Source organism: Rattus norvegicus, chromosome 8, assembly GCF_021556685.1.
Source record: "Rattus norvegicus strain SHRSP/BbbUtx chromosome 8, alternate assembly SHRSP_T2T, whole genome shotgun sequence".
NCBI lineage: Eukaryota > Metazoa > Chordata > Mammalia > Rodentia > Muridae > Rattus > Rattus norvegicus.
Window position 1 is genome coordinate 64,434,139 of NC_141541.1, and position 26,886 is coordinate 64,461,024.

At 38.7% G+C, this 26,886-nt stretch overlaps 1 protein-coding gene across 10 annotated transcripts in view; it reads right to left on the bottom strand.

The window, feature by feature from the left end:
* The window catches only part of Peak1 (pseudopodium-enriched atypical kinase 1), a 227,422-nt gene that overhangs the window by 105,219 nt on the left and 95,317 nt on the right, over nucleotides 1–26,886 (bottom strand). For 6 of the 10 annotated variants that reach the window (XM_087561968.1, XM_087561971.1, XM_087561967.1 and 3 more), the window contains 1 exon segment: nucleotides 9,906–10,061. The gene's annotated coding sequence lies outside the window, so the exon portion shown is untranslated. 10 annotated transcript variants of the gene reach the window in all.

A 26,886-nucleotide genomic window follows, 5' to 3' on the forward strand; every position in this document is an offset into this window, starting at 1 on the left:
ACCCACAGGACAGACAGCAGTAGGCACTGCGACTGGGCTGCTATTTAAGAATTATCTGCTGTTTATTGCCCACATTTTACTTCTATACCTCACGTATGTGATTTTTAAAATATGGCAGTCTACGTATTTCTGGATCCCTGCAAACATTAAGCAAATGTAATAAAGCAGGAGCATATTTTACATAACCATGTGTCAGACTAAATTTAGGCTTAGACAGAATAAACAACCATCTGACTTATATTTGACAAATACATGAATATAAGCTCCTGTTTTGAATGCCTACATGCTGTTTCCATGGCAACTGCATAAACATTCTCACAACACACAGTCATCTTCATTCTTTACGTCCCATTATTTCCTTTTTTTCAATCTCAAGGGAAAGCCCGATTATTCCCTATGAAAAAAAAATCAATCAATAGTTTTCTTAATCAGTGGCATTTGAAGAGTAGGTGGCACAGTTCTTTTTATGGAAAAGCAGTTTCCACCAATGCTCTCGCTGTGTGACAGAAGACAGGGAGTATGACACTAGCTTTAGGAAGAGGACGAGTACACATTACAATGAGTAACTCGTCTGCGGGGAGAGTGTACATCAGGAAGGCACAGCAGGCTGACTAAGAATCACATATAGCTCCTATTTCTGTTTTCCATGTGCACAGTATATAATGGAGACTGCTTTGGGGGAAACATCTTTCCTTCTTACGCATTTTGATGGTCATAGTAGAAATTCTTTTGCTAATTTTCAAATCTGATGTGATGTACATAAAATGGCTAGCAGCTAGAGGCAAGAAAAAGACTGCTGACTTCAAAACACAACAGAGGAAGGACAGGAAGGATAGGGACAGGTATTGCAAGGCATCCTGAGACGTATCTGACTTTTCTGTATAGAAATTGATTTAATTTGCAAATACAGAGAGCATCCTGTTTTCTTTGGTACCTGGCTTTGGCATCCTTGCCTTGTTTCAAATCTTAGGAGAGAAGCACACAGCTAGATGCTCATCTGTAAGTATGCCGGCTTTGAATGTGTGTGTACGTCCTTTGCCAGGTCAAGGAAATTCTTCTATTCCTGGTTTTCTGAGGTTTTGTTTTTCGTTTTTGTTTTTTTAATGAACTGACCTGATATGGTATCTAATTATTATTATTATTTTTTTTATTTAAGTTGGGGGTCTCATTCTGTATCTCAGCTGGCTTTGAACTTGCATCAATACCCCTGCCTAGTCCTTATAGACATATGAGAAACCATGCCGAGAAATACCTAGTTAATTTCTTGAGATAGAGAATTTTTTCTAAAGATTAAAGGAACGTACATTCTTGGGATAAAGCCCTCTTAGACACAAAACATTATCAGTTTACTTACTATTTGGTTAGATTTTTCAATATTTTCTTTTAAGACTGTCCTGTGCCCGTGTCTTTAGTTTTCTTTCCCATAATCTATTTTACATGTTTAGCACAATGCCGACTTCATAAAATTAGTTGGAAATGAGCTGGAGAGATGTGGTGGTACTTAACTACAATTGCAGAGGACCAGTGTTCAGTTCTTAGGACACACATGGTGACTTCAGCAAGTAGTAACTATAGTTCCAGGGCATCAACCACTCTCTTCTGGCTACTATGGGCAGGCACCAGGCATGCATGGAATATACTTACATATATACAGGCAAAACAATTTATATACATAAAATACATTTTTAAAAATGGGTTAAAAAGTGTTTTGTCTTCTTTCGTTAGCAAAATTTGCATAGAGCTGATAATTTCTTTATTAAGTATTTTATTGATTTAGATTTCTACTAAAAGGCATTTAAGCCTGGAATTGTCTTTAATAAAACCTTAATGACAATTTTAATTTCTTCAATACCTGTAAGACTTCTCAGGGTCTATCAAGAAATGCTTCCTTTTAATTTATGGTCATAATGTTCTAATAGAATTCCTTTCTTTTCCTTTTATATGTGTAAGAGCTGCACTAATATTTCCCTATCCATTCTTTCAGTAATTTATGGCTTCCTTTTTTCTTCAGTTGGGCAAAAGGGACAATTTATTCATCTTCTCAAAGAATCATCTTTTGGTTAATTTTATTGTTTTTGTTTTCTACTAATTTCAGTAATTTTTGTTCTTCATTAATTCCTTCTTTACTTACCCTAGGTATAATTTATGCAGCTTTTTCTATTTCCATAAAATAAACACTTAGGTTCTTGGTTTGATTTCCTTTTTCTCTGCTAATTAAGCACTTAAAGCTTGAAATCTCACATCATTTCAGCAATATCCTACAACTCTGAGATGCTGAGGTTTCATTTTCATAAAGTTAAAAATGTTTTATAATTTCCCTTTTGAGTTCCTCTTAGACCCATGAGCCATTTAGAAGTGCATTGCTAGGGCTGGAATGGTAGCTGAGTTGGTAGAGGGCTTATTTAGGATGCAGGAAGCCCTGGTTTTGTCAGCAGCACTGAAGAAGGCGGGTGATGAGGCACATGCCTCTAATTCCAACACTCAGTAGGTAGAGGCAGGAGGATCAGAAGTTAAAGGTCATCTTTTGCAAGAATAATGCAGGGAAGCTCTCAGTCAATCTGGATTGCATGAGACCTTATTACCTACATAGTTAGGTTTTAGATACTGATCTACCATTGGTCAATCCAATCATCTGCTGATAGATGCTCAGGTGGTTTCCTTTTTTTGGATCTTATGAATACTCTTTCTATAAACATTTGTGTAAAATGTTTAAGATCAGTTCTCATTACTTTTTGATGTGTGTCAAACATTAAACCAGCTGTGTCACATGGCAACTCCATACTTACCTTTCTGATAAAACACCAACCCTTTCCATAATGGCAAACATTTCCTGCTTGCATTAGCAATACATCAGGCTGCAGCTTCTTTATGTTCTTGCCAAAGCTTATTTTCCTTTGTCTTCTTTCATCACACATCAAAAGGAAAGAAAACCGAAGTCTTTGTTATTATAGCCATTCTCACCAGTGTGAAGTAGACTCTCAACTCTGGCTGCTTTAGGTTTTGAATACCTGCTGGGTAATTGGGGTGGGGGTGCGGATTGCATAAATGTCCAGGAGTCTGGTGCCTTTACATTCTTGGCAGATGTACAGTGGAATACAGAAGAAAAAGCAGGCAAGAAACCAATCTGCAAATAAAGATACTGATGGCATTTCCTCCTCTTTGCATCAAAACAAAGGCTCTGTGCCTTGTTTCCCTTTTGGCACAAGGTGTGCACTGACCTATAATGCATCATTAGTGTCTGCTATAGCGCCTGAATGGGTTTTCTCTTTTATAAGGCAAACCAATAGAAGGAAACAAAAGTCAGGCCTGACTCCAAGAAAAACAAGTTTCTTTAGTGATAAGATTCTTTTCATTTTTATAACTGGCATTTTTACATGGGTTTTGTAGTGATGACCAAGTACCAAATTGTTATTCTTTAAAAGGTACAGCCCAGAATGATAATGAGAATTTTCTTCCTCCTTTATTTAGCTATAACTATTAGGGTTAGAAATGAAGAGATTTGCAGTTTTTCACCATTTAAAAACATGGAAGATGAGGTAGAAAGATGGTCACTGGTTACAAGAACTGGCTGTTTTCCCAGATTACCTGGGTTCATTTCCCAGCACCCATACAGTGACTTACAACAATAGTAACTCCAGTTTCAGGGGACCAGATGCCCCCTCTGCCCCACACAGGCATCAGGCATGCACATGGTGTACAAACATAGATGCAAGGAAAACACATAAAACAATGAAGGCGTGACACTTAAAAATAGAGACTGGCCTTCCCCTCCAGGCAGAAATTAAGCACTCTCTGCACTCACTGTGCTGTCTATCACTCGTGTGTTTACACAGAGTCCGACTGTATCAGCTTCAACATTGCTTCCTGTTACAGTGGCACAGAGAATTGAATGATGAACATGTGTTCTCCACAGCCACACCAATCATCCCAGCCACAGTTACCCGTCCTGCCTTCCTCCACTACTCTTCACCTGAGAGTGAGGCGCCGAGTGAAGAAGTCACTTCCAAATCAGCTAAAAACAACAACAGAACACCATCAAACCAAACCCAACCAAACCCACAGAAGCTGTCCAGAGAACCTGACCGATCTCTGGGTCATTTTGTCATGTTGTTCTCAGAGGGCAACTGTCCCCTGCAGTATGACCAGAGTGTTACTGTGCAGCAGTCTGCACTGCCTTGCTGGGTGCTGCTCCGTGACACATTCATCTCTTAGTAGTTTACGCCACTGTGAAGTATTTCTGTAGCAATTATCCCAATAGTAGAGAATTTTAAAAGCTTAAGAGTAGCTACATGTCAACAAAGTGTAGAAAATATACCTGAAACTAAAGACTGATAGTCACATTCTTCTGAAACAGGATTTAAGGTATCAGAGGCACAGTGGCTAGCACGAACAAAGCCATAACTCAAAAACACATCGCTACTGACTTGGAAAATATCACTGCGTATAAAATAAAAATAACATTTCTTTTATAATATTTAAAGCACAAGCTGGACGCAAACATTAAAAAATTCTATGTTATAAGGAATGTAAACTTGGACACAGATCTGCTACTCAACATTAATTGACATTTTGGTGATTACCTTTCACAACTGTCCAGTTAATATAATAATCTATAATTATATATACTGAGTATGTTTAAATTATTGAGGAAATAAAGACTCTTAGGTTACTGATAAAGTAAAACAAATGCTTCAGAAAAAGAACTATACATCTTTCCAGGGATTCTGCCTATTTGCAACAAGAATGGTACTAATGGCAAGACCGTCTCACATGTCAGCTAGGTACAACAGAAACAAGTCCAGCAGGTCTGCTTAAATCTTTACAAAGTACAGTAAGTCAAGGTAGAATAAACTCATGGCTAAGAGGTCAGGGTATAGAGTCAGGCTGACCTCGCTCTATCTTTAGCTAGTCATTTGATAGTGATCAATTCAATTAATTTCTTGAGGATAAGTTTCCCATTAAAGCAAAATGGGACTCTTCAATAAAACCTAAGTCAAGCAGGGTCAGGAGATTCAAGCATAATGCACATGTCATAGAATCAACACTTAGATCTCTCCCACATTCTACGTTGACAATGCTTTAGTACTTGGAAGAGAGGCCTTTGACAGGTAATTAGGTCAAGAGGATAGTGTCCTGATTAATGGATAAGTGCCTCAGATAAGAAGGCTAGAAACCAGTTGTGCCTTTTGTAAGGATACGGTGACAAGAAACCAATTATGAGCCAAGATATCTGCTCTCATGAGACTCTAGTCCATGGGTGCCTTTATCACAGACTCTCTAGCCTTCAGAGGCATGAGAGACAAATCTCTGTTGTTTCTAAGTCATCTAGAGAAAGGCATTTTCTTTTGGAAAAAACAACCCAAATAGTCTAAGGCAGCATATGCTGGTTTGAATAAAATGTCCTCAATGTGCAAAGAGCGAACGATTTTGGAACACTCAGTACTAAATGGGATGTCTTCATCAAATTCCTTCCCTCGGGGCCTAGGGAGCTATGCAGAAGAGGAGGCAGAAAGATTCTGAGCAAGAGGGAAAAGGATGACTCCAAGGAATCGATGTGCTCCAGATACCACAGGCCTGATGTACATATGAACTCACAGACTGTGGCAGAAGAACAGGGTCTGCACGGGTTCAAGCCAGATGGGGTCCTAGTACTGAGAGAGAAAGTGGACACAAGTCCTCACCCGTAAAACAAAAGTTATCTCCAACTGACATCCACTTGGAAAGGAAGGATTGGTTTTCCCCGGCAGAGCCTCACTAGGCATATTAGCCTAGAAGTAGGCAGCCAATGCCAAACGAACGCTGGTATGCTTGTAGCCTTGTCTCAAACTGCTTTGTTTGGGCATTTGTTTACTTTACTGGCATTTTGCTTGTATATTATAGTTTCTGATTTTGTGTTGCTAAAGACTCTGGTTTTGTGTGTATGTATTTCTTTTTATTATAATTATTCTGATTTTTGTTTGTTTTCTAAAGAGATGGCAAAAGGTCCATCATGGAGTTGGGGGATAAGGAGGTGGCAAAGACCTGGGAGCAGTTGAGGGGAGGGGAAACTAATCAGAATATATTGTATAAAGATGTTTTTAAAATTAGAACTCTATCTCCCATCGTCTCTGGCACTTGATTACTTGGTCTCTACTGATGGTGCTAGTTGGGAGGGCTCAGGAGGTGTGGCCTTGTTGGAGGCAGCATATTCTGGAGGCAGGCCTTGAGAATTTAAAGACTGCCATTTCAAGTTTGTTCTCAACGCTTTCTATTTGTGGTTCAAGATATGAGGTCTCAGCTTCCTTTTCCTGCTGCCAAGCCTCTGGAACCATAACCATAAACTAACTCATTTTTTTTGGTTTTTTTTTTTTGTTTTTTTATGAATAGCCTTCAACATGGTGTTTGATCACAGCAATAGAAAAGTAGATAACACAGTATATTAAGGCTAATCTCAATGCCTGCCATACAGTAAGCATTCAATAAAGCCAATTAACTTAAAGCCCAATGCTTGACTTAAGCATTAAAGGTAAGCTTAACTTAATCTTAACCTTACTATTACATAGCTAGAATGTCACCCTTTACATTTTATCTTCTTAAAGAGTCCGTGATAGTTTGTTGAACTGAAAATCTGAACTTCTTGTTCAAATTTAGAATCAAAGAACCACAAGTAAATCTTTCTAGATTGTATATTTGAGACATTTGGCTTAGATGATAACATATAAATGTAGGTTGTTTTTAACTCTGTGTACCTTCTGGACATGGGACACAGCTTCAGAATGGGCTGGGAGAAAGAAAGAACATGGATCATTTGCTTTACTTTGTAAAAAAGTAAAGTTTTAAAGGCTTTCCTATTAATATTTTAAGCATGATAACAAATTCAGTAGTTTAAAACATGCCAATTACCAATGGGAGGAGAAGCCTTTGGTCCTGCCATGGCTCGATCCCCCAGTATAGTGGAATGTCAGGGAGGGAGGGAGGGAGGGAGGCAGGAGTGGGTGGATAGGTAGGGGAACACCCTCACAGAAGAAAGGGGATGGGGATGGGAAGGGCATTTATGGATGGGAAACTGGGAAAGAAGATAACATTTGAAATGTAAATAAAAAATATTCAATTAAAAAACGAAAGACTGTGTGATCCCTTAAGACTCTGACTTGCTTAGTTGATTCAGAAGGCCATGTTCTTGTAATGTCCTTGGCTGGCCTATCCCAAACAATCCTTTGTCCTACTCTCACAGACATCTCTTAATATACAACTAAACAGAAAGTAATTGTCATTGTCATATTATTAATAAAATCTTTATAAGGTTGAGAAAGTCCCAAATTCCTAACAAAGGAGCTTTAACATTATTATGAATGCAGTACTCTCAAGACATATAGAAATTGGCTGCAGGGACCATCCATATATATTTGTATCCTGATGGTAAAAGTCATTCTAAAATGTATACAGAAGCATAAGAAATCCAGCCTAATGAAATCATTTTGAAAATAAGAATAAAATCAGAGGGCTGGAGAAATGGCTCAGAGGTTAAGAGTGCTGTTTGCTCTTTCAGCACAAGTCCTATATTTCTTGGAATCATCAGGACTAGTACATAATACTGCCCATTGGCAAGCTTTTCACATCCTCTGCATTCTACATTCTTTCAGAGGTCCTGAGTTCAAATCCCAGGAACCACATGGTGGCTCACAACCATCTATAATCAAATCTAGTGCCCTCTTCTGGCCTGCAGGCATACATGCAGGCAAAAAGCAGTATGATGTAAACATAATAAATAAATATTAAAAATAAGAATAAAATCAGAACATTCTACTAAAAAAAAAACCTGTGCCAATTAATGATTAGAAAAGTACAATTAATACTGTGAATTTAGTGATCCTACCTAAAGTTACTACAAAACATTGAGAAATAGATTTAAATGGTATTAGGAATTCTAAAAAATATGATAAACATACCACAATAAAATATGACAACATTGTATGGCTTAAATTTGGTAATAAAAATTATTAAAGATTATAGAAGTAGATAAACTAAAAATATAATAATAAGTTTACTTTGTTAATGGAGATTTCATTGCTTTCCATGTATTATTACACCTGAATGAGTGAACGCTGAGTACTTCAATTTCTGTTGTGTTTGAAAGGTTGCTCTCTAGAACTTAGGGTTTTTTTTTTTTATTTGTTTGTTTTGTTTTGAATAGTGGTTGAAGACCAGAAATAATTAATGGACATTTAAAAGTGATGACTGTGACTATAGCTATGAAAGATAAGGTCAAAGAAAAGTTCTAATTACAAGTAGAATTGGAGAATGTTTTTTAAGTCTTCTACTTCTTTTTTTTTTTTAAATCAGTGCAAGAAACAGTAATTAGGACACCTATTCATGCTTATTCATGAACTGAAATAAGTTCCTTAAGACACGTCCTACATATCTTGGAATCATCAGGATTAGTACATAATACTGCCCATTGGCAAGTTTTTCACATCCTCCGTATTCTATATCTACTAATAGATGTAGTCAGTTATCCTCATTTACTCATGCTCAGTATTCAAGCCAGCAAATGGTTACCAAAGGCAAATGACAGCCAGTGACAGTAAAGTTACAGTCAGGGGTTAGAGAGAGAGCCCGGTTGATAAAGCATTTGCCTTGCAAGCATGAAGATGTCCATTCAAATTCAGAGTGCCCACATGAATGCTACATAGGTGTAACAGCCCTCCTGTAACACCAGGAGATAAACAGAAGGCAAACGGCTAGTCTAGTTAAACTGGCAAGACCTGGGTGCAGCTGAGAACCTCTACTTCGGTAGTTAATTTTAGCCAACTAACGACACAATCTAGAATCACCTGGGAAGACAGATTCTGGGACTGTCTAGATCAGGCTAGCCTGTGGTCATATCTTTGGGGCATTACCTTGACTATATTAACTGAGATAGCAGACAGACCTTCCCACTATGGGACAGCACTAGGCAGAGAGACCCTGAATGGAGAATGTAAGGTGAGCTGAGCATATGAACGAGTACGTTCATTTCCTGTGTGCTCTTACTGTGGATGTGATTAGCTACTTCAGGTTCCTGCAATGAGAGACTCTACCCTGAAAGTGAGAGCTGAAAAGAAACCATTTCTCCCTCAGATACTCTGGCAAAAGAAATGAAACAGAGGTACTGCCTCAGTCTTTAAGGGGAGGAGTGCTGTGGAAGATCCCTCATGTCAACCTTCACACACACACTCGTATGCACAGACCACACACAAAATATGATTAGGACACCCAAAAAAGGCTGCAAACATGAATCTTTATCAACACGCATTCAAACAATCTTGGCCCAAGATCAAGAGTTAAGCAACTAATTACCCCAATCTTTCCAAATGTGTTCTCAGCCCTGCTTGCCACCTAACAGGCTTTTAAATATCAAGAGAAGAAAAATGTTCACAGTATCTTCGAAAAATTGTTCTCTATTCTGGATGCTCATATGGCTTTCCTATTCAATTCCTCTTTTTTTTTTTCCTTTTAAGGTAGAAAGGGCCAAAAAAGAAACTAAATATGAACTTAAAATTCCAAATATAAAAGATCAAATCTGATCTCAAGTAGTGAAACCAAAGTGTAACTCAGAAGGCAACTGTCTATGAAAAGAGCTACTAAGTCCGTAGGGCATCGAGCTTACTTGTTGGAAAGGGAGAGCATGCTCGGAGGGGTGGGTGACAGGCAGTATGGACCATATTGCTTTTCAAATACGCTCCTCCCTGTTGCTTGTTGAGAAGCAGGAGGATTGAAGCCCAGCAAGTCTTCTAAACAGGCCGTCAGGACCAAGGGAGCCTGACGCCGCTAAGCTGTGAGACTAGCAGGCTCTTCCACAGTAGTTGTATGACCAACTCAGAAAGGAGTCCTTTCGAGAGCTCTAAAACCTTTGTGGAACGACATGAGAGGAGAATTGTGGTTACCATTTAACGCTGAAGCACTTCGTTCATTCTGGTAACCACGGTAGTTTGGCAGCAAGTGCTACATTCCTTTACAATTTCAAGGTGATTCAAATCTTCTTATGATGAATGTCCTTTCCTCCTTGCCTCTCATTCTATATTCTGAAGGTGCCAATGTTACTGCAGGAGAGAGAGAAAACCATGTTAGATAAAAGGCAAAGTAATTTAACACACGGTGCATTTGTTTCTTTGTCCTTAGATATTCTGAATTTTACCCTCATGCAGCAGTTCTGAGTCATCTAACTTAAGACGTAACCTCCTTATTCAGGTGGAGACAAATCCAACCTCACACACCTGAGAACTCCCCTGTCATACTTACAAAAACCAAGTTATCTTCCAGAATCAAAATACTGAAGTCAAAGATTTTGGAAAACTTCTTTTGATTGTTCTTAGAGACTCATTTTACAAGAAACACAAGGATATCTATTGAATGGAAAATATTTGTTCCGGCTATCTCCAAATGTGGATATTTAATTAGCCAGTGAATAATTAATTAGCCACTTAGCAATGTGAAACTTAAGCATAAAATATGAACAGGTTGAAAAGGTTTTTTTAATCTACTTCTGACTCCTGGGCATTTGATTTAAGAGTTCCAAACTGACCAAATCCCCAGTTTGGTTTTGACACAACACCAATAAACAAGTGAGCAGGACAGAAGGTGAAGGATGACTGTTGATCTAAAACCATTCCCGAGGCTTGATAGATGGCTCAGCATTAACGGATGGGCTCACAACCAAAGTACAGAATCATTTCTGATTATGCTTACATCGTGTAAAATTAAATCCTCCAATACATTTTAAAATTTAAAAAGCAGTTTAAAAAAAAAAAGAGAGGCTTTGGAACATAGCTCTATCAAAGGCTATCTAAATTGAACACAGCTGTGGTATTCTTAATGTTTCTACAGTGTTTAAACATCAATGTAACACAATATTAAGCAGGATGTAAGGATTATCAAATATGTAAGTCTTGAAGAACAGTGGCAAAATTAGTCATCTTTCACTGTAAGTCCTTAGAAAAGAAAAATGTTCTTTAAGCAACTTTTACTTTTAAAATGGAGTAAAAAAAGTTCTCAGTGACAGAAAAGTTATTACCCAAGGGCAGGTGTTGGTTACTCGTACAGTATCTGCCTGTAAGCCCCGAATTATTTTTGCTGAATACCTTATTCTTGGATTGCAGATGACCAAGTATAATAGACATAAAATGAAAACATAAAATGGAAGGTACTATAAATTGTGTTTAATTCAATCTTCTCGTGTTAAATGTCTGACCTGTAGAAATGATGTAGCTAGGACCTTAAATCTTTATGTACTCTGAAACTTGACTCTTAATGGAGAGTTTAGTCCGCTTATACTTAATGTAAATTCTGAAATACTTATGTGCAAAATGTTTTACCATTTAAATTGTTTCCTATTTTTACTGTTTCTGTCCCTTTCTGGTGTTGTTTATCTTGCATTGCTTTAATTTCAGTAAAATATTTTTCAGTGCTTTAACAGTTTAGAAATTATTATATGCATTCTCAAATTATCACAACTTAAAGTTAATAAGCAAATAAAATCTTGAAATACCACCCATATACTGTAATTCTCCTTTTGTATATTGTGATCACACATTAAACCACTATATACATTATAAAACCACAGTCAACTATCTTTTAACAAAACAAAAAAGAAAGATGTCTTATATTTATTACCTGAGACGTTTTATCTCTTTTATAGAACTAACTTTCTAATACTACCATTTCTTAGTTTAAAAATTCTGAGCATTTTAATAGTGTACTTATATTGACGAGGGACTACCCAAATTTTCACTTCTCTAAATTTGTATTTGTTTTATCTTTATTTTCAAAAAATATATTTATTGAAAACAGTTCTCTGAGGTGAGAACTTTTTAAAGCTGGGTGGTGCTACTAAAGATACTGAGAGAAAGACTTTAAGGTTTGAGTCTGAGCCTAGTCTTGGTAACATAGTGAGACCGTGTCAAAGTCAAGGGCTGCGGGATACAGCTTCAAAGTAGAAGTCAGAGAACATTTTTGTGGGACTGGTTCCTTTCCTCCCATCTTTATTGGGGAGGTTGAATGTGGAGTCAAAGAAGAACTATTCTTTCTTTCTACTTCATGGGTTCCAGGGATTGAACACACGTCTTCAGGACTGCAGCAAGTTCCATTAACAACTAAGATATCCCACAAGTCTATTTCAAGTTTCTTTTTCTTTTCTTTTTTTTTTTTTCGGAGCTGGGGACCGAACCCAGGCCCTTGCGCTTGCTCACTGAGCTAAATCCCCAACCTCTATTTCTTTTTTTTTTTTTTTTTTTTTTTATTAACTTGAGTATTTCTTATATACATTTCGAGTGTTATTCCCTTTCCCGGTTTCCGGGCAAACATCCCCCTCCCCCCTCCCCTTCCTTATGGGTGTTCCCCTCCCAACCCTCCCACCATTGCCGCCCTCCCCCCATAGACTAGTTCACTGGGGGTTCAGTCTTAGCAGGACCCAGGGCTTCCCCTTCCACTGGTGCTCTTACTAGGATATTCATTGCTACCTATGGGGTCAGAGTCCAAGGTCAGTCCATGTATAGTCTTTAGGTAGTGGCTTAGTCCCTGGAAGCTCTGGTTGCTTGGCATTGTTGTACTTTTGGGGTCTCGAGCCCCTTCAAGCTCTTCCAGTTCTTTCTCTGATTCCTTCAATAGGGGACCTATTCTCAGTTCAGTGGTTTGCTGCTGGCATTCGCCTCTGTATTTGCTGTATTCTGGCTGTGTCTCTCAGGAGCGATCTACATCCGGCTCCTGTCGGTCTGCACTTCTTTGCTTCATCCATCTAGTCCAATTGGGTGGCTGTATATGTATGGGCCAAATGAGGGACAGGCTCTGAATGGGTGTTACTTCAGTCTCTGTTTTAATCTTTGCCTCTCCCTTCCCTGCCAAGGGTATTCTTTTTCCTCATTTAAAGAAGGAGTGAAGCATTCACATTTTGATCATCCGTCTTGAGTTTCGTTTGTTCTAGGGATCTAGGGTAATTCAAGCATTTGGGCTAATAGCCACTTATCAATGAGTGCATACCATGTATGTCTTTCTGTGATTGGGTTAGTTCACTCAGGATGATATTTTCCAGTTCCAACCATTTGCCTACGAATTTCATAAACTCGTTGTTTTTGATAGCTGAGTAGTATTCCATTGTGTAGATGTACCACATTTTCTGTATCCATTCCTCTGTTGAAGGGCATCTGGGTTCTTTCCATTTTCTGGCTATTATAAATAAGGCTGCGATGAACATAGTGGAGCACGTGTCTCTTTTATATGTTGAGGCATCTTTTGGGTATATGCCCAAGAGAGGTATAGCTGGATCCTCAGGCAGTTCAATGTCCAATTTTCTGAGGAACCTCCAGACTGATTTCCAGAATGGTTTTACCAGTCTGCAATCCCACCAACAATGGAGGAGTGTTCCTCTTTCTCCACAACCTCGCCAGCATCTGCTGTCACCTGAGTTTTTGATCTTAGCCAATCGCACTGGTGTGAGGTGAAATCTCAGGGTTGTTTTGATTTGCATTTCCCTTATGACTAAAGATGTTGAACATTTCTTTAGGTGTTTCTCAGCCATTCGGCATTCCTCAGCTGTGAATTCTTTGTTTAGCTCTGAACCCCATTTTTTAATAGGGTTATTTGTTTCCCTGCGGTCTAACTTCTTGAGTTCTTTGTATATTTTGGATATAAGGCCTCTATCTGTTGTAGGATTGGTAAAGATCTTTTCCCAATCTGTTGGTTGCCGTTTTGTCCTAACCACAGTGTCCTTTGCCTTACAGAAGCTTTGCAGTTTTATGAGATCCCATTTGTCAATTCTTGATCTTAGAGCATAAGCCATTGGTGTTTTGTTCAGGAAATTTTTTCCAGTGCCCATGTGTTCCAGATGCTTCCCTAGTTTTTCTTCTATTAGTTTGAGTGTGTCTGGTTTGATGTGGAGGTCCTTGATCCACTTCGACTTAAGCTTTGTACAGGGTGATAAGCATGGATCGATCTGCATTCTTCTACATGTTGCCCTCCAGTTGAACCAGCACCATTTGCTGAAAATGCTATCTTTTTTCCATTGGATGGTTTTGGCTCCTTTGTCAAAAATCAAGTGACCATAGGTGTGTGGGTTCATTTCTGGGTCTTCAATTCTATTCCATTGGTCTATCTGTCTGTCTCTGTACCAATACCATGCAGTTTTTATCACTATTGCTCTGTAATACTGCTTGAGTTCAGGGATAGTGATTCCCCCTGAAGTCCTTTTATTGTTGAGGATAGCTTTAGCTATCCTGGGTTTTTTGTTATTCCAGATGAATTTGCAAATTGTTCTGTCTAACTCTTTGAAGAATTGGATTGGTATTTTGATGGGGATTGCATTGAATCTGTAGATTGCTTTTGGTAAAATGGCCATTTTTACTATATTAATCCTGCCAATCCATGAGCATGGGAGATCTTTCCATCTTCTGAGGTCTTCTTCAATTTCTTTCTTCAGTGTCTTGAAGTTCTTATTGTACAGATCTTTTACTTGCTTGGTTAAAGTCACACCGAGGTACTTTATATTATTTGGGTCTATTATGAAGGGTGTCGTTTCCCTAATTTCTTTCTCGGCTTGTTTCTCTTTTGTATAGAGGAAGGCAACTGATTTATTTGAGTTAATTTTATACCCAGCCACTTTGCTGAAGTTGTTTATCAGCTTTAGTAGTTCTCTGGTGGAACTTTTGGGATCACTTAAATATACTATCATATCATCTGCAAATAGTGATATTTTGACCTCTTCTTTTCCGATCTGTATCCCTTTGATCTCCTTTTGTTGTCTGATTGCTCTGGCTAGAACTTCAAGAACTATATTGAATAAGTAGGGAGAGAGTGGGCAGCCTTGTCTAGTCCCTGATTTTAGTGGGATTGCTTCAAGTTTCTCTCCATTTAGTTTAATGTTAGCAACTGGTTTGCTGTATATGGCTTTTACTATGTTTAGGTATGGGCCTTGAATTCCTATTCTTTCCAGGACTTTTATCATGAAGGGGTGTTGAATTTTGTCAAATGCTTTCTCAGCATCTAATGAAATGATCATGTGGTTCTGTTCTTTCAGTTTGTTTATATAATGGATCACGTTGATGGTTTTCCGTATATTAAACCATCCCTGCATGCCTGGGATGAAGCCTACTTGATCATGGTGGATGATTGTTTTGATGTGCTCTTGAATTCGGTTTGCCAGAATTTTATTGAGTATTTTTGCGTCGATATTCATAAGGGAAATTGGTCTGAAGTTCTCTTTCTTTGTTGTGTCTTTGTGTGGTTTAGGTATAAGAGTAATTGTAGATTCGTAGAAGGAATTCGGTAGGGCTCCATCTGTTTCAATTTTGTGGAATAGTTTGGATAATATTGGTATGAGGTCTTCTATGAAGGTTTGATAGAATTCTGCACTAAACCCATCTGGACCTGGGCTCTTTTTGGTTGGGAGACCTTTAATGACTGCTTCTATTTCCTTAGGAGTTATGGGGTTGTTTAACTGGTTTATCTGTTCCTGATTTAACTTTGATACCTGGTATCTGTCTAGGAAATTGTCCATTTCCTGAAGATTTTCAAATTTTGTTGAATATAGGTTTTTATAGTAAGATCTGATGATTTTTTGAATTTCCTCTGAATCTGTAGTTATGTCTCCCTTTTCATTTCTGATTTTGTTAATTTGGACGCACTCTCTGTGTCCTCTCGTTAGTCTGGCTAAGGGTTTATCTATCTTGTTGATTTTCTCAAAGAACCAACTTTTGGTCCTGTTGATTCTTTCTATGGTCCTTTTTGTTTCTACTTGGTTGATTTCAGCTCTGAGTTTGATTATTTCCTGCCTTCTACTCCTCCTGGGTGTATTTGCTTCTTTTTGTTCTAGAGCTTTTAGGTGTGCTGTCAAGCTGCTGACATATGCTCTTTCCTGTTTCTTTCTGCAGGCACTCAGCGCTATGAGTTTTCCTCTTAGCACAGCTTTCATTGTGTCCCATAAGTTTGAGTATGTTGTATCTTCATTTTCATTAAATTCTAAAAAGTTTTTAATTTCTTTCTTTATTTCTTCCTTGACCAGGTTATCATTGAGTAGAGCATTGTTCAATTTCCACGTATATGTGGGCATTCTTCCCTTATTGTTATTGAAGACCAGTTTTAGGCCGTGGTGGTCCGATAGCACGCATGGGATTATTTCTATCTTTCTGTACCTGTTGAGGCCCGTTTTTTGACCAATTATATGGTCAATTTTGGAGAAAGTACCATGAGGAGCTGAGAAGAAGGTATATCCTTTTGCTTTAGGATAGAATGTTCTATAGATATCCGTTAAGTCCATTTGGCTCATGACTTCTCTTAGTCTGTCTACATCACTGTTTAATTTCTGTTTCCATGATCTGTCCATTGATGAGAGTGGGGTGTTGAAATCTCCCACTATTATTGTGTGAGGTGCAATGTGTGTTTTGAGCTTTAGTAAGGTTTCTTTTACGTATGTAGGTGCCCTTGTATTTGGGGCATAGATATTTAGGATTGAGAGTTCATCTTGGTGGATTTTTCCTTTGATGAATATGAAGTGTCCTTCCTTATCTTTTTTGATGACTTTTAGTTGGAAATTGATTTTATTTGATATTAGAATGGCTACTCCAGCTTGCTTCTTCTGACCATTTGCTTGGAAAGTTGTTTTCCAGCCTTTCACTCTGAGGTAGTGTCTGTCTTTGTCTCTGAGGTGTGTTTCCTGTAGGCAGCAGAATGCAGGGTCCTCGTTGCGTATCCAGTTTGTTAATCTATGTCTTTTTATTGGGGAGTTGAGGCCATTGATATTGAGAGATATTAAGGAATAGTGATTATTGTTTCCCTTTATATTCATATTTGGATGTGAGGTTATGTTTGTGTGCTTTCATTCTCTTTGTTTTGTTGCCAAGACGATTAGTTTCTTGCTTCTTCTAGGGTATAGCTTGCCTCCTTATGTTGGGCTTTACCATTTATTATCCTTTGTAGTGCTGGATTTGTAGAAAGATATTGTGTAAATTTGGTTTTGTCATGGAATATCTTGGTTTCTCCATCAATGTTAATTGAGAGTTTTGCTGGATACAGTAACCTGGGCTGGCATTTGTGTTCTCTTAGGGTCTGTATGACATCAGTCCAGGATCTTCTGGCCTTCATAGTTTCTGGCGAGAAGTCTGGTGTGATTCTGATAGGTCTCCCTTTATATGTTACTTGACCTTTTTCCCTTACTGCTTTTAATATTCTTTCTTTATTTTGTGCGTTTGGTGTTTTGACAATTATGTGACGGGAGGTGTTTCTTTTCTGGTCCAATCTATTTGGAGTTCTGTAGGCTTCTTGTATGCCTATGGGTATCTCTTTTTTTAGGTTAGGGAAGTTTTCTTCTATGATTTTGTTGAAGATATTTACTGGTCCTTTGAGCTGGGAGTCTTCACTCTCTTCTATACCTATTATCCTTAGGTTTGATCTTCTCATTGAGTCCTGGATTTCCTGTATGTTTTGGACCAGTAGCTTTTTCCGCTTTACATTATCTTTGACAGTTGAGTCAATGATTTCTATGGAATCTTCTGCTCCTGAGATTCTCTCTTCCATCTCTTGTATTCTGTTGGTGAAGCTTGTATCTACAGCTCCTTGTCTCTTCTTTTGGTTTTCTATATCCAGGGTTGTTTCCATGTGTTCTTTCTTGATTGCTTCTATTTCCATTTTTAATTCCTTCATCTGTTTGATTGTGTTTTCCTGGAATTCTTTCAGGGATTTTTGCCATTCCTCTCTGTAGGCCTCTACTTGTTTATTAATGATTTCCTGTGTTTCCCTAAGTGTGTTCATGTCTTTCTTGAAGTCCTCCAGCATCATGATCAAATATGATTTTGAAACTAGATCTTGCTTTTCTGGTGTGTTTGTATATTCCATGTTTGTTTTGGCGGGAGAATTGGGCTCCGATGATGGCATGCAGTCTTGGTTTCTGTTGCTTGGGTTCCTGCGCTTGCCTCTCGCCATCAGATTATCTCTAGTGTTACTTTGTTCTGCTATTTCTGACAGTGGCTAGACTGACCTATAAGCCTGTGTGTCAGGAGTGCTGTAGACCTGTTTTCCTCTCTTTCAGTCAGTTATGGGGACAGTGTGTTCTGCTTTCCGGCGTGTAGTTTTTCCTCTCTACAGGTCTTCAGCTGTTCCTGTGGGCCTGTGTCTTGAGTTCACCAGGCAGCTATCTTGCAGCAGAAAATTTGGTCTTACCTGTGGTCCCGAGGCTCAGGTTCGCTCGTGGGGTGCTGCCCAGGGGCTCTCTGCAGCGGCAGCTACCAGGAAGACCTGTGCCGCCCCTTCCGGGAGCTTCAGTGCACCAGGGTTCCAGATGGTCTTTGGCTTTTTCCTCTGGCGTCCGAGATGTGTGTGCAGGGAGCAGTCTCTTCTGGTTTCCCAGGCTTGTCTGCCTCTCTGAAGGTTTAGCTCTCCCTCCCACGGGATTTGGGTGCAGAGAACTGTTTATCAGGTCTGTTTCTTTCAGGTTCCGGCGGTGTCTCAGGCGCAGAAGTCCTGCCGCTCCTGGGCCCTCCCCCACGGGAGCCCAGAGGCCTTATACAGTTTCCTCTTGGGCCAGGGATGTGGGCAGGGGTGAGCAGTGTTGGTGGTCTCTTCCGCTCTGCAGCCTCAGGAGTGCCCACCTGACCAGGCGGTTGGGTCTCTCTCTCACCGGGTCTGGGAGCAGATAGCTGCTGCGGGCCGGGATCCGCGGGTGTGGGCCCAACCTCTATTTCTTAACCACACTTAAAAAAGTTGATTTTTAAGTTACTGTTTACTGGCCTCAGTGTCTAGATTTTTTTCCTCTTATATGGTAGCCTATCTGTCTCGTCACATGTGACCCGGAACAGTATGGATAGTGTGCTGCAGTCCATATAGACTCTATCTTTCCTGAATGATGTTCATTTCTCTGCTAATGGGCAGTTAAATACTGCTTGACACCCTGAGACTCTGGAAACTTAAGCCTTGTTTTATCAGGGAGGCTATATTTAAGTTTTTCCCTTAATTCTAGGATAAATCCTTAAAGCCTTGGGCATAGCACTTATTACTAAAGCTGAACATTTTTTATCTTGAATTAGAAAATCTATTTTTTTAAATAAAAATCAATCAAACAAACAAACAAACCAACTCTATCACCGAAGGCCCCCAACTCCAAATCTGACTAGAAATATCTACTCCACAACATCCACTAAAGCTGTTACTTTCCATTAGATCCTAGGAGTGTCCTCCATTACATGCGAAGTTAGGGTCAACCAGTGAATTAAAATGAGTATATATATGTAGTTTTTTGAGGTTCCCTGCTTTAGGGAATTTACAGGGCCAAATTCCAGACCTTGTAGAGAATTGTACAGTAGTAACCTACAAATGTAGAATTAAAATTTTTTATTGTATAACTGTATATGTATGATAACACCTTTTTAGAAAATACACTCTAAAGTAGTTGTTCTCAACCTTGCAAAGGCTGAGACCCTTTAATACATGTTGTGGTAACCTCAAACCAAATTTTGCTACTGTTCTGAATTGTAATATAAGTAGTTCTGGAGACAGAAGTTTGCCAAAGGGATTGCGACCCACTCCTAAGTCATTCAGGAAATAAATTATTCCTATAACTTGTTTATGAAAGTACACACACACACACCCCACATTTCTAAAATGAAGAATAAGTATTTCTGTGGACAGTTATTTACACTGTTCTGTTTGATGATTTCTATGTTAGCATATAAGATATCAGCACAAATTATTCAACAGATTCTTTTCACTTACTCATCTTTCAGCCAACCACATATAATAAATTATACATTTAGAACTTGCTATGGTTAAAAAGCCAGTGTTAAAGACAAGAATGAATTCTGTTTGAAACATATTGGAAACCAGGTAGTAGGGATACAGGCCTTTAATCCCAGCACTCGAGAGGCAAAGGCAGAGGCAGGCAAATCTTGGTTTGAAGCTAGGTTAGCATGGTCTACAAAGTGAGTTCAGGACAGCCGAGGCTTTCAGATATATTTTCTATTCTAATGGGCCAACTGAGATATGTGGAAGGCATTGCAGAAGAGGAGGTAACGATGAAAGGAAGTTTTGGTTCAGGGTTGAAAACTAGGAGTAGAAAATCGAGAATCTTGTAAGGAGAATTAATATGAAGTTAAAAATCATATATGATAGAAGAACTCTTCATTCATTAAAACAAGGTCAACTTTATCACAAAATAACTGTGATGGTTAACAGTGACTGTCATGTCAATTGGACAGGTCTAGATTCACCTAGGAGACAAACCTGTAAGGAAATTTCTAGACTGGGTTAACTGTGCTGGGAAAACTACTCTAAATGTCTGTGTCATCATTTTAAAGACTGGGGTCCTGGACCGAAAGTGAACTGAACACCAGAATTCAACTCTCCCTTCTTCCTAACGGAAGATGCCAGATGCCTCTGCCACCACGCCTTCCTGCCATAATGGATTACACCCTCAGAAACGAGTGAAAGTAAGTGCTGCCTTCATTAGGCAGTGTTCATCAGGCATCTTGTCACTGCAGTGGTAAAAGTAACTGATAGAATAACTGAATCTGGAGGAAATCTATGTGCTAATTTCAGAACAGTACTAACAGGCGTGCTGAAACTCAGCACAGAGGAAAGAGACACGGTGCAAGCTGGTGACAAGATGAACTACAGGTCACTACCGGCTCTCTAGCTGGCTGAGGATGATCTGGTGTAATGTTTTTGTCTGGGTTGGGGTTGTGCACGTGCATGTGTGTGTGCACATGTGTGTGTGTGCGTGTGTGTGTGTGTGTGTGTGTGTGTGTGTGTGCACTCGATGGAGACAGAGACAGAGAAACAGAGACAGATGTTAATATTGGTTTCCTTAAAAAAAAAAACACATAAATATTGCAAGAACAGGTTTTCACTTTAATCCCAGGTGTGGGATGCGAGGCTGCTTCAGTGTCCCAAGCAGCTGACTATGATTGTCCTTATGCTTTAGCAGAGGCGTGGTTTTGTGATATTAATATTGCAAATAGTTGCAGGTAGTTTCTGCAATTATGTGGCATTTGGAATTCTGGGGACTTTTCAGAGGGTATATAAAAGGTAGGGCCCCAGAGAGGCAGGGCTGGTTGTTGGTCATTTGGGAGGGTTGGTTGGTCGCTGTTTGATAGTAGTCATGGTCAAAGAAGAAACAAAAAGAAAGAAATTAGATTTAGGGATCTCTTTCTCTCCTACCTGGTGTTGGGGGTAGAAAAGGGTGGACTAAGGGTGAGAAGGTAGAAGGAAGAAGAATCCACAAAGTGGCAAAAGACACTACAGACAGCAGGGACAAGAGACAGGGAGGAGGAGGGGCAGATGCACATAGACTGCCTCAGTAAGCAGCTCAGGTTGATATCAAACTCCACAGCTCAACCTGAGTAGCTGAGAACTCAGACACATGCCACCGTGTCCAGCTTCTGACATGAGCTTTGGTACTACAGTCTCTCTCAAAAGCCATGTTTACTTTACTAATAAACTTAACACTGGGGAATGGTTTTTAAAAATACCAAAGCTGAAATACAATGCATTCACCATCTGGGGATCCAACATCTCACTGGAAATTTTAACCAGACGGAGCAGTCAAAAGGAGCTAGGAGCCAAACCAAACCTGCCACCTGTTTATTTATAGTCTACAAGCTAAAAATAGTTTTTATATTTTAAAACAATTGAAAAAACCAAAAGGAGAGTATTTTGAGCATAAAAATTATATGAGATCTAAAGTTCATTGTCTATAAATAAGGACTCCTAAGAACACAGCCAGTTCTTTTGTTTATGTATCGTCTACAGTTGCTTTGAACTATATAAGGACAAGGGGGAGTAGTGATCAGAGCATAGTTAAGTTAACTGCCTATAAAGTCTCCCTTTATAATTAACGTTCGCCAAGTCCTGACATAATCTAAGTTCAGTTCAGTATCACTATCCTCTAATGTAAGACGAAACATATTTTAAAATGCTAATGCCCTTCATGGGGGTTTTTGGGTGGGCTTTTCTGGGTTTTTTTCCTTTATTTTATTCTTTGTTCTTTGGATAGAATAAGAGAGTGAGACAAGACATTGAGATGGAGAAAAGATAGGATTGGGTTGGTAGGGAGGTGGGGAGAGTGTGGGAGGTGGAAACATGATCATAAAATATTAAATGAAAAAAATTAAACTCTAGATCAAATAGTTTTAGTCCTTACCTACTGCCACTTTATTCTTTTATACTTCTAAGGAAACATTAAATAGTATTAGTAATTAAATAGTAAACATTAAACAGTTATTATATAATAATATGAAGTCAGTCTTTTTTTTTTTTTTTCCAGAGCTGGGGACCGAACCCAGGGCCTTGCACTTCCTAGGCAAGCGCTCTACCACTGAGCTAAATCCCCAACCCCATGAAGTCAGTCTTAAACTCAAGAAAACTTGTTTGTTCGTTTGTAAAATTTGTTAGATATGATACATCATTTTCTTCTGACCAGTTCTGATTTAAAGTTGCAATGGGCTCTTCGTGTTGAAATGTAAATAGTATTTTCCATAGTAGAAACAAGATTATTCATAACAACAGAGAGCAAAAAATAGCTTTGGAATTTGAGAGCTTTGGAACTTTGCAAAGGTGTTATAAAGCCTTCTAGAATGATTCCACATCTGCTTTTGACCACGAGGGAGCTAACATGTCCGGAATGATCCTCCCACGGCAAACAAGCTCCACATGGTAAAGAAAACAGGAAAAGACCATTTCAGACACAGGCCCACACATGCAAAGAAAGAAGAAACAAAGGTTCTCTAGCAGGAAGTGGTTTCCATTACAGCGCAGTAAGGAAGAACCAAACAGAGTCTTGCTATCCTGTAGACATAAGCAGAACACGTGATAAGGCCAATGTGGCTGGAGATCACATGGCAGAACTGCTGAGCAGGCGAAGTGGTTCCTGGCATTGGAAGCATGGTCCTGAGTGTCAGCCACACAAACACTCGTATACAAGGGTAGCGTTTCCAAAAGGATGAGAGTCCACAGAAATCAAGTTACTAAGGAGTAAAAACATAAATGATTCTCAAAGCTGGCACTGGGCAGAAAATTAACAAATTCTCTCTAGTATGAAGGGAAAAACCTTACTGAACATACAAAACAACCAGGAAGACCACAGATGGGCCACATCACAGACACAGGCAAAAGTAGCCTTAGGGTGAGGAATGGGGGAGGACAACTCCAGACATGTGTGGAAGTCGTCTGAGCTTAGGAAGCCTAGAAAGGAACAAACCAGTGTGCAATGAGAAGGTTGTCTTGTAGGGAAAGTCCAATGTTCTTTAAAGAAACAAAATTTAAAACCTATGAATATAAAATTCATAGCTATTTGTCATTAATGAGACTACTGGATATTTTAAGAGGCCATAAAACTGATTCATAACTAGAAAATATAAGTGTGGAGATACTAAGAAATGAGAGAATTAGCAGGCAACAACAAAGAAATTGATTCTTCATACTCTTCGTATAGTCCAGGACATAAATGAAAACAGGAATATGGTGAGTGTAGGTGAACTTGAGGATTCTCAAAACAAAACTTATACATAAAAATTTAAGATTTAAGTGGAAATTACATGGAATAGACAAAGAATAGTTTATATTCTGAAGGAAAGAGACATTAGTGAACTTACAGACAGAGCAACAAAATTTACCCAAAGGGACATGCAGAGAGAAAGAGGGCAGAGAAGAGATGGCTTAGGGAGTAAAGGCACTTGCCACCAAGCTTGATGAGTTTGATGACCAGGACTCACATGATAGAGGACTCTCTATCCTTTGACTTAACAAATGCACTATAGTGTACACACACACACACACACACACACACACACACACACACCCCAAAATCAAAAGAAAAACCAAAAACTGACATAGTAAAAAAAAACCCACTCTTGTAAAAACCACATCTTATGAGGAGCTATGTGATGTCACTCTAAGGAAAGAGACGCACTGTATTCATAGAGCAAGAACTAAAACGACAAGAGCCAAGTAAACAGAATAGAAAATAAACTGATAGGGACTCAAATGAACCAAGAGAGAAGCTAAACGGAATCTAAAAGCATGGTTATTTTGAGGGGATAATTAACAGCGAACAAACTAGTAAGGGGCCAGATTCAATACAAATCCTATAAATATATTAAATATAAATTATCTTCCATTCATTAACTTTCATTGAACAAGGACTAACTCCAAAGCCTTGTACATGCTAGGCAAGTGATCTACCACAGCTTTAATATTCCATTTTTTTTTTTTTTGGTTCTTTTTTTTGGAGCTGGGGACCGAACCCAGGGCCTTGCGCTTCCTAGGTAAGCGCTCTACCACTGAGCTAAATCCCCAGCCCTTAATATTCCATTTAAAAGGCACATAAGATCGCTTCTCGGCCTTTTGGCTAAGATCAAGTGTAAAAGGCACATAAGTGGGTCATGGTGGTCCGTATAAGAGGAATGGGCCATACAATCTTGAATGGGGCTTGCCTGGGCTACAAAGCAAGATTATGTCTCAAAACAAGAACAATCCCCAAGTAAATAAGACATATAAAACGTTTAAGATCCAAATATATATTATCTGCCTGCCCACACACACAAAAATAAGGCAACAGGTTTAAATTAGAAAGACAAAACCCTTCAGTGTTAATATGGAACAGCCCCATTTATATCAAATACTGTAGAATACAATCACTTATTGTCAGAGATTGAAAGGAATTTTAAAGTCTACAAGAAAATTTATTTTAAAAGTGAGAAAATTCTAAGTATGCATGCCTATAATACCAGAGGTACAAAATGAGTGAGGCGAAGCTGTCAGAAGCCATGGATAGACACCAGTACAGCTGAAGACACCACATTCCCCACGAGCTAAAAGAACAAGTGCTCCAGTCGCACAGGAGGGAGATCTGAGCCGAGCCAGCATAGCTGAACACTGTGGTCCACGGCAGCAGTGACTCTATGATGACCAAGGCGCTCCTCGGAAGAGAACACTGGCTCAACAAGAATAAGGCTGTACAAACAGAGAATGGAAACTACAGGAAATCAAGTCAGAAAACAACAAAAGAAAGATTCTACAAACCCCCAAACATTCAGAAATCAGACACAGACTTCCAAAATAATCTATACAGTAATGAGAAAAACACAGGAAATTATAAAAGAATTTGAGTCAAATAAAAGTGAAAATCTAAAAACAAAATCTGCCAGATGCTCTGACCACATTTATAGTTTCTTCTACTTTTATTAAGGAGTTAAAAGCCTACAAGCAATTGTCTAAGATTCTATGGGGATGAGAGAGAGAGAAAATTAAATCAAAGTAAGTGGACAAAAACAAAAATTAAACAAATAAATAACAGGGCCAGCCAAAACCCAGATAAAAATCCATGAAACCAAAGACTGGTTTTTTGAGTGAGAATTAATTACATTAATACATTTGTGGCCAGACTGAACAAAAGACAGAAATCAGTACTGAAGCGAGGGATGAAAGAGAATTCATTAACAATAATGAGGCTGACACTTCAGGAACACCAAAGAGAAGCCATAAGGGAACTTCAAGTGAAACAGTAGAAGTCCTCCATGTAACAAAGAGAGAGTGTTCCCTGCTGAGTTACTAAGATCGGTACTATGGACAGAAGATGGTTTATTTACAGTGTAGTAAGTGCCTCACTTTCAGCGAGTGCTGGAGGTCCCGAGTGCTGTCCCCCACAGACATAAAGAGATAACATGATGGTAACGGAATAGGTCTGCAGCATGACTTCGATGTTGGCTACAAAACTATATACTCATTGACACCAACATTAGTTTCTTGCCTTTGATACTGTGTAAGTTGAATAAGGTGTGACTAATAAAGTGTTAATGGGCCTCTATGCATTATGTCTATAACTTTCTAATTTGTGATTTCTTTTTTTAAATCTTTTATTAGATATATTTCTTTACTTACATTTCAAACATTATTCCCCTTCCCAGTTTCCTGTACATAAGATCCCATCCCCTCCCTTCCCCCTCCCCCATATGGATCTTCCCCCTATATATCCCCTTATTGCCCACCCCTATATATCCCTGCACTGGGGGGCCGGAAGATCCACCTACAGTCCTTCGCTCTACCTACTGAGCTATCGAAGGACCCACTGTGAATTCTTTTATAAGGTTTACTTACATTATTTATAAGTAAGAATCTTTTTATTCCCCCATCCCCTACCCCAACACTTTGGTATTTCAAGACAGGTTTCTCTGTGTAGCCCCGGCTGGCCTTGAACTCAGAGATCCATCTACCTCAGCTTCCTCAGTGCTGAGATTGAAAGTGTGCACCTCCACAGCCCAGCAAGAATTTTTTGCTAAAAAGCAAAGTTATGGTACCTTTACCTATAATAGGTAAAAATTAATCAAACTGTGTGGATTATATATTATTTGAATCCAACTATATACCCTAGAAAGATATAACTATGGGAACAGATAAAAACAAAAACAAAACAATGGGAGAGACTAGAGGGATGACTAAACAGAACACTGAAGATCTTGGTTATGAATGTCTTCTGTCTGACACTATAATAAAGTACACATTATCATGTGCCATTATATATTTATCCAAGCTAATGTAATCTATGAGAAGAATGAATCCTAATAAAACTAGGGATTTCAACTCCCTGATCTTTTTAATAGTCTTTCATTGTTCGCGTAGATCTGCAGAACAGCCACATTTCAGAATACCAAATCTTGAATCAAAATGTTCTGGCTATGTATAAAAACAAGCAAAGCTGGAAAGATAATTTATATAATTTCAATGCAAATTTATTCATATGCAAGGAAAACAAACTGCAGTTAATGGCCTTTGGGGTTTTTGTTTGTTTATATTTGGGGTTGAAGCTACATTTTTCATTTTAAAAAAGACCAAGAGCAAATAATTATCTATTTCAATAACTTTCAATTGTATGCAGCAAAATAATCTTTAAGTATC